A 15,616-nucleotide genomic window follows, 5' to 3' on the forward strand; every position below is an offset into this window, starting at 1 on the left:
ACTTCATATGGAAGTAGAATTCAGGTTTCAGGACTGCTTTAAGGCCAAATGTGCTCTACCAGGTAGTGGAATGGCTGTGGGTGTCTATGTGTTTTGGAATACAGACTTCAAATCCCAAATATTGTTAATTTCAACGAGAGGAATGGAATAGAATAGAATCTAGAAATTTGTAGTTTTCTTATTTTGTGCTGGAAAAACAGGCAAAATGTGGTAAATTTCTCCACTAATTAGAATCTGTTTAAAATTGTGCAGTTTGTTATATAGCAATAACAAACACTTAGACTTATATACTGGTTCACAGTGCTTTACAGCCCTCTCTCCGCAGTTTACAGAGTCAGCAATCTGGGTCCCCATTTTATCAACCTTGGAAGGATGGAAGGCTGAGTCAATCTTGAGATGGTGGGAATCGAACTCTGGGTGTCAGCAGAATTAGCCTGCAATACTAACCATATTCTAGCCACTGCACCACCATAGCTCTTATCATTGCATAATATGATAGTGCCATATTTACTGGCATTAGTCTATAAACAAAGGCATTGTTAAGGAAGACTGGATTTTGGTTTCCCCAACCTGGTGCCTGGTACCAGATATATTTTGGTATAATTTTTATCATATCATTGCCTGTACTTACCATGGATGATAGTTAAAATCCATCATGTTTTGAGGAACCAGTTGAAGGATGGTTTATAAATTGTAAAATCTACAGATTGTCTGTAATTCTAGATTTATATACCTGACAATAAACACAAGTAAAACCAGGAGGTCTTACTTCAGAGTAGGACTATCTAAAGTGGTGTAACTTGGTGTCAGGTGGGAAATTTGGATGGGATTTTGATTTCTTGTCATTTTTGTTAAGCTCCCTGTACATAGAAGACTGAAAAGTAAATCAAAACAAATGTTTTTAAACTTTTTTTTCCATCGTAAAAATATTTGGAACTTCAGTTCTTCTTTTCTTTATCTTTGGTGACACAACAAAGAAGTACTATGTTGATGAAATCCCTTTTCCTTTCTTTTTAATGAATTTTTTATTTTCTTCAGGTGCAGAATGAATAACAATAAACCAAACCTTGTCAAACAAGAGAAATTCATTCTCAAATGTTCCTTAGCAGCAAATTTGCAACACAACAAGCTGTACCATATACTGATTATATTCATATTTCCATAAAGAGATGGTTTTTATTTTCAACTTCCAATACATATTACAATTATTTGTTCTTCACAAACAGTGAAGTCACTCTGGGGAGTGAATAAATAAGGATTGTTTTGCACATATGGCTTTTCTAATAACATAGGAAAGAAAAATGTCTTGGGGTGCTGTGAAAAAGATAAGGGTGAACTTGGCTTCCAGGATCACAGATTGCCTTACAGAACTGTAACAAAGCATTGATTTCCATTCCAGAATATTCAACTGGAATCTCCCAGAAGGCATACAAGTGATTTTTGTTAGCTATGGGTATTATTTTAATGCTTAACCAATGAGTTTTCACCCAATGATATATTTGTGCTCCACACTTAGGTAACTATTGACAAACAAATTAATAAAGGTACACTGTCCAACCTTACATTTTCTTGTTGTTAAGCATGTATTAATCATTTATATGGCACAATAATAAAATAGGCTGTAGCTTGTGGGGGGAGGGACGAAACCTGCTGTTGTGTGAATGTTGTCCTAGTATAATATGTGATGGATAAATTAAGCAAATGAGATAAATTACCAGGCAGTTAGCATGTTACATTGGCTTGCTTGGAATGGGATTACAGATTATATATCAAAATATTGTATTAATATCCTGAAATTATTGTCTATGAAATGAGTCAGACTTGTGTACTTTCATGAAACTTTAAAGATGTTTGAAAATACAACTATGCAAGCGATTATGCAAGTAATTTCCAATTATTCTAATTACTTGAACACCAAATGTGAATGGCTCCTGATTCCAGTATAATGTGATAATCTCAAGATTCCACAACTTCAATGACCAACCATTAGACTTAGTTTAACTGAAATTAAGTCTCCTCATAAAGATGTACTGATGTGATCAGGTGGAAACTACAGCTGTCTAAAGAAAACGCTCAGCATCTTCCCCAAATGGTGCATCTTTCCATTTCTTGGGTTAAGCAGTGCCAGTTGAATGGCTATGAGAACTCTCTCTTTTTTCTTTTGGACACTACTACTTGAATTTTCATTGAAAGTCATGATTTGTCATTTAAAGTCATTCTATTTTCATTTAGCATCATATTTGGTTCTATTGGTATTAGTGTTTTTCCCCCTTAAAATATCCAATGTCAGTTGTAAGTGTGTTAGGCTTCTCCATCAATATATATCAAATGAAGTCAGGTGACCTGCAATGGCTGGAATCAACAAGGCACTTCTCAATGTTGCAGGCTGATGAAGCTACATCCTTCCACTCCATTTCCTGAATCAGTTTCCCAGGCTGATTTTGTGTTGTTGTCCCCCTAAAGAGCTGGAATCAACAATGCTATCAGGGGAATATCAGAATTGCACAATAGTGCTAGACTGCTCAGCTGACGCTATGTACTTTAGAATTTTCTTTTCTTTTGTTTCTTTTCTTTTTTTTCCCTATAGGGCAAGATTAAAATTGTACTGTATAACAGTTTAATGATAAGACTAGTCTCTGATTCTCAAACAGAACACAAAGGATTCTTGAACTTTTCATTTGTTACCCATATTAAGTAAAAGAAGGGCTGAACATTATTTCTGAATCTGGCCTCTCTTTTTAAAACTTTGATGAACTGATTGGCTCTAGGAGATGGGACAGAAGAAAGACCATTGACATAGTAGGTAAATTCCTGCAGCTGAACCTATCCCATATCTGTTTAGTGTTGTAATTAGCAGATGTGGAGGTACAAAAGAAGAAAGACTGCTAAGCTACAGGATTCAATAAATTGATATCCTATATTGATATCATATATTGTACATTTATAATCAGTACACAGAATTAAGGAACCTTGTGGTGCAGTGGTTAGAGTGCTGTACTGCAGACTACCTCTGCTGACTATTGGCTGCCTGCAATTTGGCAGTTCAAATCCCTCCAGGCTCAAGGTTGGTTAGAGTGCTGTACTGCAGACTACCTCTGCTGACTATTGGCTGCCTGCAATTTGGCAGTTCAAATCCCTCCAGGCTCAAGGTTGACTCAGCCTTTCATCCTTCTGAGGTTGGTAAAATAAGGACTCAGATTGTTGGGGGCAATATGCTGACTCTGTAAAACTGCTTATAGAGGACTGTAAAGCATTATAAAGTGGTATATAAGTCTAAGTGCTGTTGCTATTATGTTTTATCTACTTTGGGAGGCAACAGCAGGATGACAGGGATCAGCGGTGGTGAAAGTACATTTCAGGGCTTTCTGGTTTTTGACTGAATCAAGGATTGGTCATAAACACTTCAACCTGGAAGTGGGGAAGGACCACCTTTCCTTTTTCTTCTGGATTTAACCTAGCTAAACTTAACAGAATAACAGAGTTGGAAGGGACCTTGGAGGTCTTCTGGTCTAACCTTCTGTTCAGGCAGGACATTCTATACCATTCCAGACAAATGGCTGTCCAATCTCTTCTTTAAAATCTCCGGTGTTGGAATGCCCACAAGTTCTGGAGGCAAGTTGTTCCACTGATTAATTGTTCTAACTGCCAGAAAATTTCTTGGTTCTAGGTTGGTTTTCCCCTTGATTATTTTTGATTATTGACTACTTCATTGGGATAAACAAACATAGAAGATATGAATGAGACCTTCCAAAGAGTGATGTCATGTAACTACAAATTAAGGAAGTGAAACCTCTGTGGAGCTCAGGATGTCCAGGAGAGGTCTTTGTTTTGACTCTGCATTAGCTTTTTTTCAACTTGATGCTCTCCGTTGAGATTGTGTTGGCCATTCCAGCTGGAAATTCTAAAATTTGTAGCCTCAGCATACTTACAAAACACTAGAGTTGGAGGGATGTAATGTAATGAGGATCATGTTTAACAGTAAATGGGGAAAAAATATGAAAATTTACATTTTCATTCCTGCAACAAGTTTCTTCTAAGATAAGTAATGTGTGAAAATATGTATGCGTTTGCATGTGTATGGATATATATATACACACACACACATACACACACACATGCATAAATAAAATTATCCCTGATCTGGCAAGAATAAGAATACTTTCAATTTGTGTTTTATAATGAGCTTTCATAGAAAAAAACAAAACAGCATCAACAGCAAGAACAGAAACCAGAGTGGTTTGGAACGGGAAAAAAGCTGCATTCATTAACTGTGGGATGGATGGAGAAACAAGCACCAATTTCTTGAGGAAACCAGGCCTGCTGCTTACACAAGCATTTGTCAGTGACCCCTTAGCCTCCTCATTAGGTGCACAGCTGCAACCAGATTTACACGCTTTAATTAAAACTGACTTTACGAACTCACTTGATCAGGCAAGAAAACATTAGAAGGAATAAACAGGCGAAGGGGGAGGATTACAACTGTGACATTTATTCTAACGAGCAAGCAGTCCCCAGTGCTTCTCCCTCCCTCCTCACAGGTAAATGAAAGTAACTTAACCATGCGCATAGCAATTAAAAACTCAATCTACCAAATGAAACTGTTTCTTAAGGTTTCATGTGCATCAGCAAGTGCTAGAAAATGGTGCCTGTGTGGCTGCCTCAAAGGAAGCCTCAGAAAATGCTGTCTTCTTGATTCTGGCATTTTGGGAGGAAAGCATAAATAAGCCCTGTTGAGACATTATGAAAAATACACAACTCCTTCACCAAGGACATATTGCAGCTGTGTTTGGAGTTTTTTCCCAAACCACTAGAAACCTCTCTTACAAGAGAATGGTGAGAAAATAAAAATCACCTTGTGCGTTGATGGAGCTTGGGATATTATCATTGGAAGCAAGCCCCTAGATAATAAGTAAAAGAAAAAAGAAAAACAGCAGCAGCAGCAGCAGCAGCAAGGAGGGGAAAAGAAATGCACAGAATAAAGGAGTTCTGGCAACCCCACAAATCACAGCTGAGAGAAAGAGGGAAAGAAAAGAGAGGAGAACATGAGACATTTTGTTCTTCATTTTTACCTGCATTGGGTGGCAGTATTATTTCTTGCACTTCAGTTGGATGGGACATGATCCTTTCTATGGGTCAGTTCTTCTTTTAGTACTGTACTTGTGTATTGTATTAGCTTACATTACCATGCAAGAGTACAGGTGAGTGCTCGACTTACAATAGCAGTTGGGACCAAAGTTTTTCATTCCTAAGCAAGGTGGTTCTTAAGTGAGTTGCACCCACTTTTGCAATATTTCTTGTCATGATTGATAGGCAAATCACTGCAATTGTTAAGTGATTATGTGGTCGTTAAGTGAATCCAGGGTTCCCCATTGACTTTGCTTGTCTGTAACAAGCATGGAAGGTTGCAAATGGTGATCACATGACTCTAGAACACTGCAACTTGGGTACATTCCAGTTTCCAAGCACCCAAATTTTACATACATTCCGGTTTCCAAGCACCCAAATTTTAATCGCATCCCAGGATGTCACAATGGTTATAAGTGCAAGGACCAGTCATAAAATCCCTTTTTTTCAGTGCTGTTATAACTTTGAATTATCTCTAAATGAATTGTAAGTCAACTACCCATAAGATATAGAAGTCCCCTGCTTCTTGCTAGTTTATTAGAGAATCTCCAGTTGCACATCTCTTGTATCCAGAAATTTTACTTTGGAGGAGAAAGAGGAAATTCTTTGTGGAGATCAAACCTGAATAAAAGTTTAGGGATCTTTGGGTAAAGAGAAGTTTTATACGTGATGAATTCCTCAAAGGATTTGCTTATATTTCCTGATTATGCCTAAATGCATACAGCAGTATTTCTCAACCTTGGCAATTTGAAGATGTGTGGATGCCAATTTACAGAATTCTCCAGCCAGCACACATCTTCAAGCTGCCAAGATTGAGAAACAATGGTATAAGGTGCATTTATACATATGCATGTGAATATGAATTTACTAAGAAAATAAAATGAACATAAAGTATATTTTAGGAAACAACCTTTGTGTGTGTGTGTATGTGTATGTGTGTATGTTGTTTCCTAAAACAATTCTATAAATGCTGCATACATGTAATATATCTATATCTATATATCTATATCTATATCTTTATCTCTCTCTCTCTCTCATCTATCTATCGTGAAGGTTCATTGAGAGTAAAGTTTCATTTTCCAAGTTTGTGGGTTGGTTGCCAAATGTTTTGTTACAAGCTAGGTAACATCTTCAGTGGAGTGTAGGGGATGTCAGTGTTCTTCTGTTTATAAGGGCATCAGGGGTGTCAAGTGAGGGTCTTGTGATGGGTCAGCTGTGAGTCATCAGTTACTCTTGTGATGGGTCTTGTGATAAGGAGATTGGGTACATTGGGAGGTGAATTGCTGGTGGGGGGGTTGTGTGGCTTGGTTGAGGATCAGTGCTGTCTCATTGGCTGTGCAGTTGATTTGGATTCTGAGGGGCTCGTAGGCTGATTGTAGGTTGTGTCCGGATGGAAGGAGAAGTTTATCAGCAATGCATCTGAAGGCAGGAAATAAAGATGGAGACCCTACACAAAGAATATGCTGTGAAGAGTTTCAAAACAAATAATATATTGTAATGATGGATAGGCAAACAATGACTTGCCACTGATATTTCTGCCTTGATTGAAAAATGAGGATATAGTAACATTCAGGTGACCCAAGTTATGACAAAGTTGGGCACAAAAGGCATATCCTCTACCAATTTTGTGAACATATATGATTTCTTCAAATTTCTCCAAGGCAAAGTAGTTCAGGGTAGGAAATAGAATCCCATTGACTGTAACTATATAGGTTGCAGAAACAGAACCTGGTTGAGTTTTTCCTTCTCTTCCTCTTAGACTCTAGTGCAGTGTTTTTCAACTGTGGCAAATTGAAGATGTGTGGACTTCAACTCTTAGAACTTCCTAGCTAAGAATGAAAAAAACAACACTATTCTCATGAAGTCCCTGGTGTCCTCTGAGCTTGGTTGTTTGCTTGAAGATGTTTCATGACACAACTAGATAATACAAGTGAGTATGGGGTTTATTCTCTATTTATCTAAAGTAACTTGCCCTGCCAGATTTGGTGGGAGCTGTGGTTTTCTCCTTGGTAGTTCTTTGATTAGGTTATTGTTTTCTTCTTAGTTCATCTGATGTTAATCCCTGCTTACCTAGGTGTTGGCTAGAAGATGTGTTCTGGTCTTTTTGTTTCCTTCTTAACTTTCTTTTGAATGGGATGTAAATTTTAAAAGAAGAATAAGAAATGTGGTGGCTCCATATCTTTACTTCATAATAAGTGGAGCTGCTCTGAATTCTTCTCCAAAGCACATGCCTAAGACCCAGAATCTATTTTTTTCTCTGGATTCACATAGCATCCTTGATCTTCCCACTGATTCAAAATAACATGTCACAAGAATATAGTTAAGTCCTTTCAAATAGTCCCAAAGTGCACAAAACTGCTCAAGGGGAAAGAACATTTCTTCTACATCCAGTCTCTGAAGTCAGCTGGATCTGAAAAAGCAAGCAAATAGACCTGCTACACTTGAAAGTGGGCCTGACGAGCAAACAGAATGTTGCATATTAAATACCTCAGGTATTCTCTCTCAGCAGCACCTAAGCACATGTACATTTAGATACTGCTGATTTCCTAATGATTTGTGATATTTCTGTGATATTTGTTGCTTCATTTCTGAAAACTGAGCAATTCTCATTGCAAGGGCAATGGAAACTTCAGTTCTTGGAAACAGAATCTTAAATCTTATAATGGTCTAATGTGGTATCTAACCTAATAATTTCTAAAAATTTAATGTTAAAAGCCTTACAATGGCATTCTGATTTGTCAATATGGCAAGCAAAAGCAGTCTAAATAAGAAAGCACAGGACAGTTGTAACAAAAGTAAGTAATATTTGCACCTAAAAGTAGAATTAGGAATCAATTTGCCAATGCAAAGAAATTTATAATAATTAAGTAATTTTTCAAATTCAGTACAAGTGGTCTGCTGATAAACATCTACCAGTAAAGTTTATTTGAGGGCAATTTTATAGTTTGGGTATCTTACTTTTTCTTTTTTTAAAAGCATTTTTTCTAAAATGTTTTATTAAAACAGTCCTGGCTTTCACCCCCTGCTGGATTTCACTTCAGGGAAAGAGATGTATGAATTTTTAAGCAGTATGGGTAGAAAACTATCAGTAGCAAAATATACCTTTCTTTTTCCCTTCCAACTTCAAATAAACAATGGACTAATTCAAGAAAAAATATTTTAGCTTAGTGGTGGTGTTGACATAGGTGGTTTTATTAAATCTAAATATTAATAGCATTAAATATAATCTTCTGTAGATTGCTTCTGATGAAATTCTCAACAGTAGTAGAAATAAAAAGAGAAAGTACAGCAGAAGCAATAACAGGAATAAACATGAATAAATACAATTATATATATTTAGGATTCCCTTCAGTGTAAATGTTAGTACAAATTATTTTTAAGGGCACATAAAACAGAAAAATGTAAAGGAAGAATCATATAGATATTTAGATGAAATGTTCTTAGTATAAGAATCAACTATGGGACTTGTTAGGAAAATTTGCTAGCTAAGAAAACAGGTTAGAAAAAGAAATTTCCAGATGATATGTTATTATTGAAGTCACCTGTAACTCACACTTTATAAAAACAATGTAATCCTAAAACAAACAATAAGGTTATAACAACAAATATCAAAAAGATAAACAAAGATCAAACAGGTTGATTGTTTGATCCTGTCGAACCTAGCAACCATATCATACTGGGATTCAACATAATGCAAGTGCAAGTAATTGAACAGAGCCAAACTAGGCTCTTAGATGACTTCAACAAACTTAGAGAGTTCAATAAACTTAGAGACTTCAACAAACTTAGAGAGATGCAGTTGACAAGCTGGGGGGAGTAGCCAACACTTTAGAAGATAGACTCAAGTTATAGAAGGATCTTTTTTTTTTAACTTAAAGAAAATGTTTTATTTGGAAATAAATAATAATGGGATGATCCCTCTATCTATCTATCTATCTATCTATCTATCTATCTATCTATCTTTATATTTATATAATTTTTATTGAACATAACAATTAAAAACATTGAACGTGGTGAAGTTGTTTTGACATAACTTTTGGTCAATATCATATAAGTACTTTATATACATTCCTATATATATTTGTTCATATATATACATATATACATTTATTCATTCTTACATTACATCCTCCAACATCCTTAGTCTTATTTTCATCTCATACTCTCATTTACCCCCTCACAACTCTTTACCATCTTAAGTCCTTCCTTTCTGTCCCCACCAATGGTAAAATCTATTTCAAATTGTATAATATTCTGATTCATCCTTATTTTTCATCTCTAATGTTAGCCTATCCATTTCAGTGCATATCAGAATTTTGTTTATTACTTCGTCCTCACTCATATGTCTTTCTCCTTCCATTTCTGGGCAAATACCATTCTTGCCGCAGTGATAACATGTATCATCAAATATAGCTCTTCCTTATTATATTTTTGGTATAATTCCCAATAAGAAACATTCTAGTCTATGATCTATTTTAAATCCCAGCATTTCTTCCAACCACTTCCCCGTCCTATGCCAAAACTCTTGTGCTTTTTTACAGCTTCACCAAGCATGGTAATATGTACCCCATTCCACTGAGAATTTCCAACATTTTGGCGACTGGCTTTTATACATCCTAGCCAATCTGGCTGGTGGGAGATGCCATCGATAAAATATTTTAAATAAATTCTCCTTATATGTTGTGGCCAGAGTAATCTTTTTATTCCTTTCCCATAATGTTTGCCATTGTTCCAATTTGATACTATACCCAAAGTCTCTGGCCCGTGTCACCATAGTCTCTTTTACCTGTTCTTCCTCTAATTTATAGGCTAATAAAAATTTGTGAATTTTTCTTATTAATTTGTCCTCTGATCCTAATAAAATTTTGTCTAATACTGTTCCTTGTGTGTTGATCCCCCATTCTTTTTTTTTATCCTTTTTATACCTCAATTGTATCTGTAAATATTCCCATCACTCTAAATCCATCCCTTGTTGCTTTAAGTCCTGTCTAGTTTTTAAATCGCCATCTTCATTTATGGCATCCCTTGTTTTAACAAATTTGGATGTGTTATTGCCTCCAATATTGATACTCAATTTGGCATTTCTATTTATATCTGGTTTTTGGTTTTATTTCAAATCTTAAATAGCACTTGCCTAGTTTTATGTTGTTGAAAATGTTAGTGTAAACCTGGTTTGTCAGGCCATAAAAACACATGCCATCCTTGTTGCAAGTCATGACCTTCTAACTGCAAGATTCTTCAAGTTATATAAGGATCTTGACAGACTTGAACACTGGGCCTTATGCAACAAAATATATTCAATGGTGAGAAAAGTAAGTACATTTAGGCAAGAAAAACCAAATGCACAGATATAGAATAGGTGATACCTAGCTCAAAAGTAGTGACTGTGAGAGGGATCTAGGAATTCTAATGGATCACCACTTAAGTATGTGATAGCTGTGTGCAGCAGCTGCCCAAAAAGCCAATGCAGATCTAGGCTGCATCAACAAAGGGACAGCATCAAGATAATGTGATGTGATAGTACCACTTTATATTGCACCGGTAAGACCAATTGTACACTTGGAATACCATGTACAATTCCAGTCACAATGCAAAAAAAGATGCTGAGACTCCAGAAAGTGTGCAGAGAAGAGGCTAAACTATACAATGAACAGTTGCAGGACCTGGGTATGTCTAGTCTAACAAAGGGAAGAACTAGGGGTGACATGATTACAGTTTTCCAATATTTGAGGGGGTGTCACAGAGAAGGGGGGTGTCAATCTATTCTCCAAAACAGTTGAAGACAGGACAAGGAGTAATGGGTGGAATTCAGGGGTGGGATTCTACCGGTTCTGCCCGGTTCTATAGAGCTGGTAGCTCTGAACATCAGCAGACACAGAACCGGTTCTGTGTTTGCTGCTGTTAGGTCCCCTACCCGCCTGGGCTTTTACCTGTCATTTATTTCCTGCTTTTTCAACCTCACTGCTTTGCGCAGCAAGGCAGAGGTTGAAAAAGCAGGGACAAAAAGGCTTTTTGAATGCTGTACACCTGCGCGCAGTGCTTTTCAGCTGTCTGGGCGGCACAGCCTAAGGTTATTTTACATGCGTGCACAGCGCACATTGGGCGCACGTGCATGCAAAGCAAAATGTAATCACCGAACCAGTAGTAATGCCAGTTGAATCCCGCCTCTGGTCTTAATTCTAATCCAAACTAGAATTAAGGAGAATATTTTTGCCAGTGTGAACAATTAATCAGGGGAAAGGATTGCTTCCAAAAGTTGTGGGTACTTCATCATCTGAGATTTGCAAGAGAAGCATAACTGTTTGTCTCAAATAGTATAGTGACTCCTGCTCAAGCAGGGTTGTACTAGAAGACTTCCAAAATCCCTTCCAACCCTGTTGTTCTATGTTGTATATAAGTGGATACTGGGTATCCACTTATATACAACATAGTCAGTTAAGTCAGTAATTGTAAAATAGTCATTAATGTCCTGTAAAATGTAATATCCAATAACCAGGCACCAAAATATTAATAAAGTTGATCCTGAATGCAAGGATCATTCATGTTGAAGAAGAACATTCCAAATTTGAGAGATCATCGTGTAAAAGAACTGTTGGAGGAATACATTTGAGAAAGGTCTTCCCAAAGAATGTATGGCAGCAGTAGAAAAAAGGTATTCATTAAGAACTATCCAAAATAAAGGTAGAATAATAAAAATAATAGGATAATCAAAGCCTACATTGGAAAAACCAAATGTGGGTTGCAGAACTTCAAAGGAAATTGTTCAAATGTGTAAAATTCTTCTTCTTCTTCTTCTTTTTCTTCAGCGTTTGTCTCGCGCTCTGGCGAGGTCCGCTAATGTCCTTGAGTACTGCTTCCACGCCTCTCTGTCTGCCACGTATGTCGGGTCTGCCTTCGCGATCTCTAGATCGGCCTTGATCGTGTCCATCCAGCGTTGCTTAGGTCTACCACGCGGTCTCGCTCCTCCGACAATCACCTTCATCGCAGATTTGATGATGGATTCTTCCTTGGCGCGACTCACATGGCCGAACCATCGTAGCCGGACTGCCTCATGACCGTGGGGATGGGCACGACGTTGAACCGTCTGTGCACTTCTTCATTCCTGACGCGATCGAGTAGGGTGAGGCCTACCGACCATCGGAGCATTCGCATCTCCATTGTCTGGAGTCTGCTTTCAACTTCTTTGGTCGTCGGCCAGCACTCTGCGCCGTATATGGCCACGGGGCGCACCACAGAGTTATAGATTTTCGCCTTCAGGCACATCGGCATCTTCTTGTCACAGAGGACGCCCGTGACGGACTTCCATTTGCCCCACGCTGCGTTGATCCTGGCTGCCACCTCAGTTTGTAGTAGGCCTTCTTCCCCAAGAGTAGTTCCCAGGTACTTGAAGGTGGAGGCGCGCGGTAGCTCCTGCCCATTCACGTGGATGGAGCCTGTCGTTTCGTTGTCAGTGGTCAGGTATTCGGACTTCTTTAGGTTCAACCGGAGCCCGAACTGCTCGAGGCGGTCGTGCCACTGTTGGACTAGGTGCTCGAGTTCAGCCTTGCGCAGGTTGGCCAGGAACACATCATCGGCGTAGAGCAGCGTCCATGGGGCGGGCGTGTGCAGGTCGTGTGTAATTGTGTCCATCACCAGAATGAACAGCAGTGGTGAGAGAGCAGAGCCCTGGTGTACGCCGACGGTGATATTGAACTCCTCTGATATCCCAGCTGCCGCTTTTACACGGCTTTTGTGACATCTGTATAGGAGTTGGACCCATTGTACGAGTAGCTCGGGCACGCCGTGATCTCGCAGTGCGTACCAGATGAGATCGTGCGGGACTCGGTCGAAGGCCTTTTCCAAGTCCAAGAAGGCGGTGTGGAGTGGGATTTTCTTCTCTCTGTGAGCCTCCATCAGCATCCGCACACCGAAGATGGCATCGGTGGTGCCGCAGTTCTTGATGAATCCGGCCTGGTTGACGCTGATGTCGACGATGTCCCGAATGCGCTTATCGAGGACGCGTTCGAAGATCTTCATAGTGTGTGACAGTAACCTGACCGGTCTGTAGTTGGAGCAGTCCGCTGGGCTGCCCTTTCCCTTCCAGATCGGAACAGTGGTGCTGCGGTACCAGTCGTGTGGCACTATTCCCGTGGAGACGATGTTGTTGAACAGCTCGCACAGCCACAATGCCGAGCCCGGTAGTGCCTTTTTCCAGAAGTCGGCAGGGATGTCGTCTGGTCCTGTTGCCTTACCGTTTTTCATGGCCTTGATGGCATCGGTGACCTCGCTGGCCACCGGTTCAAATGTGTAAAATTGTCCTTTTTTAACATGTGATGCACATTGGAAAAGGGTGGAGCTTTGTTTGCATGATAGCAGTCAGCGTCTTGACTTTTTTGAAATCCCCTCTCCCAGGATTTCTCTGTGGATTCATTAAGAAGTTTGCATTCCCCGATCCATTTACTCTGCTTCTTAAAAACATTTGGAAAGAGCATCTGTCATGAGCAGCTGCTTTGAATGACGGTAGCCATTAAAGAAATTGTACTACAAATTGTTAGTTCAATACATAGTTCAATAATAGTAGCATTAAATGTAATCCTCTTTTCTAGATTGCTTCTGATTAAATTCTTAGTGTGAAGATACAGGAAAAGGCAATTAAAATGAGTGTTTAATTTTTGAAGAGATGTCACCTAAGACATAGTAACAAAGCAAATGTCCACACTAATGGTTTAAGCACAATTCAGTAATTGTTAGGGTCTCATAAAATCTGTGTGTGGATGGACAAACTATAGAAAGTTAGTGTGGGAATGATCTAAGGCAGTGAGATCCTTTTTGGAAATAGGCTGCCACCTAATATTACAAAAAATATTCTCCATAGAAGAATTTGAAGGGTATCAAACTTCTCATTTAAATTTCTAAAAGGCAATCTGAAAAATAATCCCATAGCAAACCTTCAAGTAGAATCAATAGGGAAATCTCAGCAGGGGCTTTTACAGCAATAAATTGAGTTGCTATTAATTTCTTTCCTGGGAGTTTTATAATGTTTTTTTTAAACTCTGTGCTTTTAGAATGTAGGGTAGCAAATTATGCTTTTAGAATGTTTGTTCCTCTTCTCTATCCAGCTTGCATTCTAGTTGTCATGCCATAAACAGAAGAGATCCAACAAATTGAAACATTAGTAAACATTAATATAAACAGAGTTTTTAATATGGAAGCAGTCTTTCCTAAGTCCAACTGAAAGGAATCAACCTCAGAAAATGAGACAGATTAGAAAGGTGCTCTTCCTGCCATTATAAATAATAGCAGGAGATATTATATAATATCACAGCAAGTAACTGGCTTTCACTTTTCCAGATGTGGCAAACTTCCAGCCACCATAAAAACTGCAGTAGAAAAATCAATGTTTTCTTCTCCTTTCCTCCCTTCTCCGCAATTGTTTGGAAGAGACAAAATGTATGATTTATCAGTCTTTTCTGAGCAGGCATTGCTAGTCAAGAGAGGACAGAAGCTGGAAAAAATAGGGTGAATATCTGTTTAGGACCATCATAGCTTGGTTTTAAAAATCCCCACATTCACTAGATTGAAGAACAAAAGACAGAAAATGCCCACATTTTTGTGGTGTTTTTTTTTCAAATCATCTGATTTGACTAATATTTACTCAGTTGTTCAGATTTGAAGCTATCTAGAGATTTGAAGTCTTAGATTTCCATCTTCAAGAATACTTATCTCCTAGATAGAAATAAAGGAAGGTAGTGATCAAGCATAGAATTAGGAAGGCTGTTCTTCAAAAATCTCACACCTACCGCTTATCCCTGTGTTTTTGATTCATTTATTTATTTTATTTATTTAGTTTGTCAAGCATATATGAGAAAACAAGTATAACAAAACAAGTATAAGTAATGTCAAGTATGAATTAACATATAAACATATAAGTATAAACAGGTATAATTATATACATAATAAAGGAGTACAAATAAATGGATAAATAAGTAGGACAGGGATGGTAGGCACACTGGTGCACTTATGTACACCCTCTTAAAGACCTCTTAGGAATGAAGTGAGGTCCACGGTAGACAGTTTAAGTTTAAAGTTTTGGGGGTTTGAGGATGTAACAACAAAGTGAGCTCCATGCATTGACTACTCTGTTGCTGAAGTCATATTTTCTCTAATCAAGTTTGGAGCGGTTTACTTTGAGTTTGTATCTATTTTTTGCCCATGTATTATTGCGGTTGAAGCTGAAGTAGTCATTGACAGGTACGATGTTGTAGCAGACAATTTTGTGTACTAAGTTTAGATCAGACCATAGGTGGCATAGTTCTAGGTTGTCCACTACTACTTCTAAATATCCTCCCCAGCACAGAAGTGGAGATTGAGCTAAATTGAATAAAATGGAATTTAAGGAGTATGAATGAAGAAAGAGTAATGCAGTTTAAAAAATAACTGGTTACTGGCCATCAATAGGGAGGATATGGGAAGGAAAGAGACATGTAATATTACATAATGCTATTATTACCTA

This window comes from Notechis scutatus, chromosome 3 (genome assembly GCF_049901735.1).
Source record: "Notechis scutatus isolate UNSWTSFEM ecotype Mainland chromosome 3, rNotScu1.2, whole genome shotgun sequence".
NCBI classification, from domain to species: Eukaryota; Metazoa; Chordata; class Lepidosauria; order Squamata; family Elapidae; genus Notechis; species Notechis scutatus.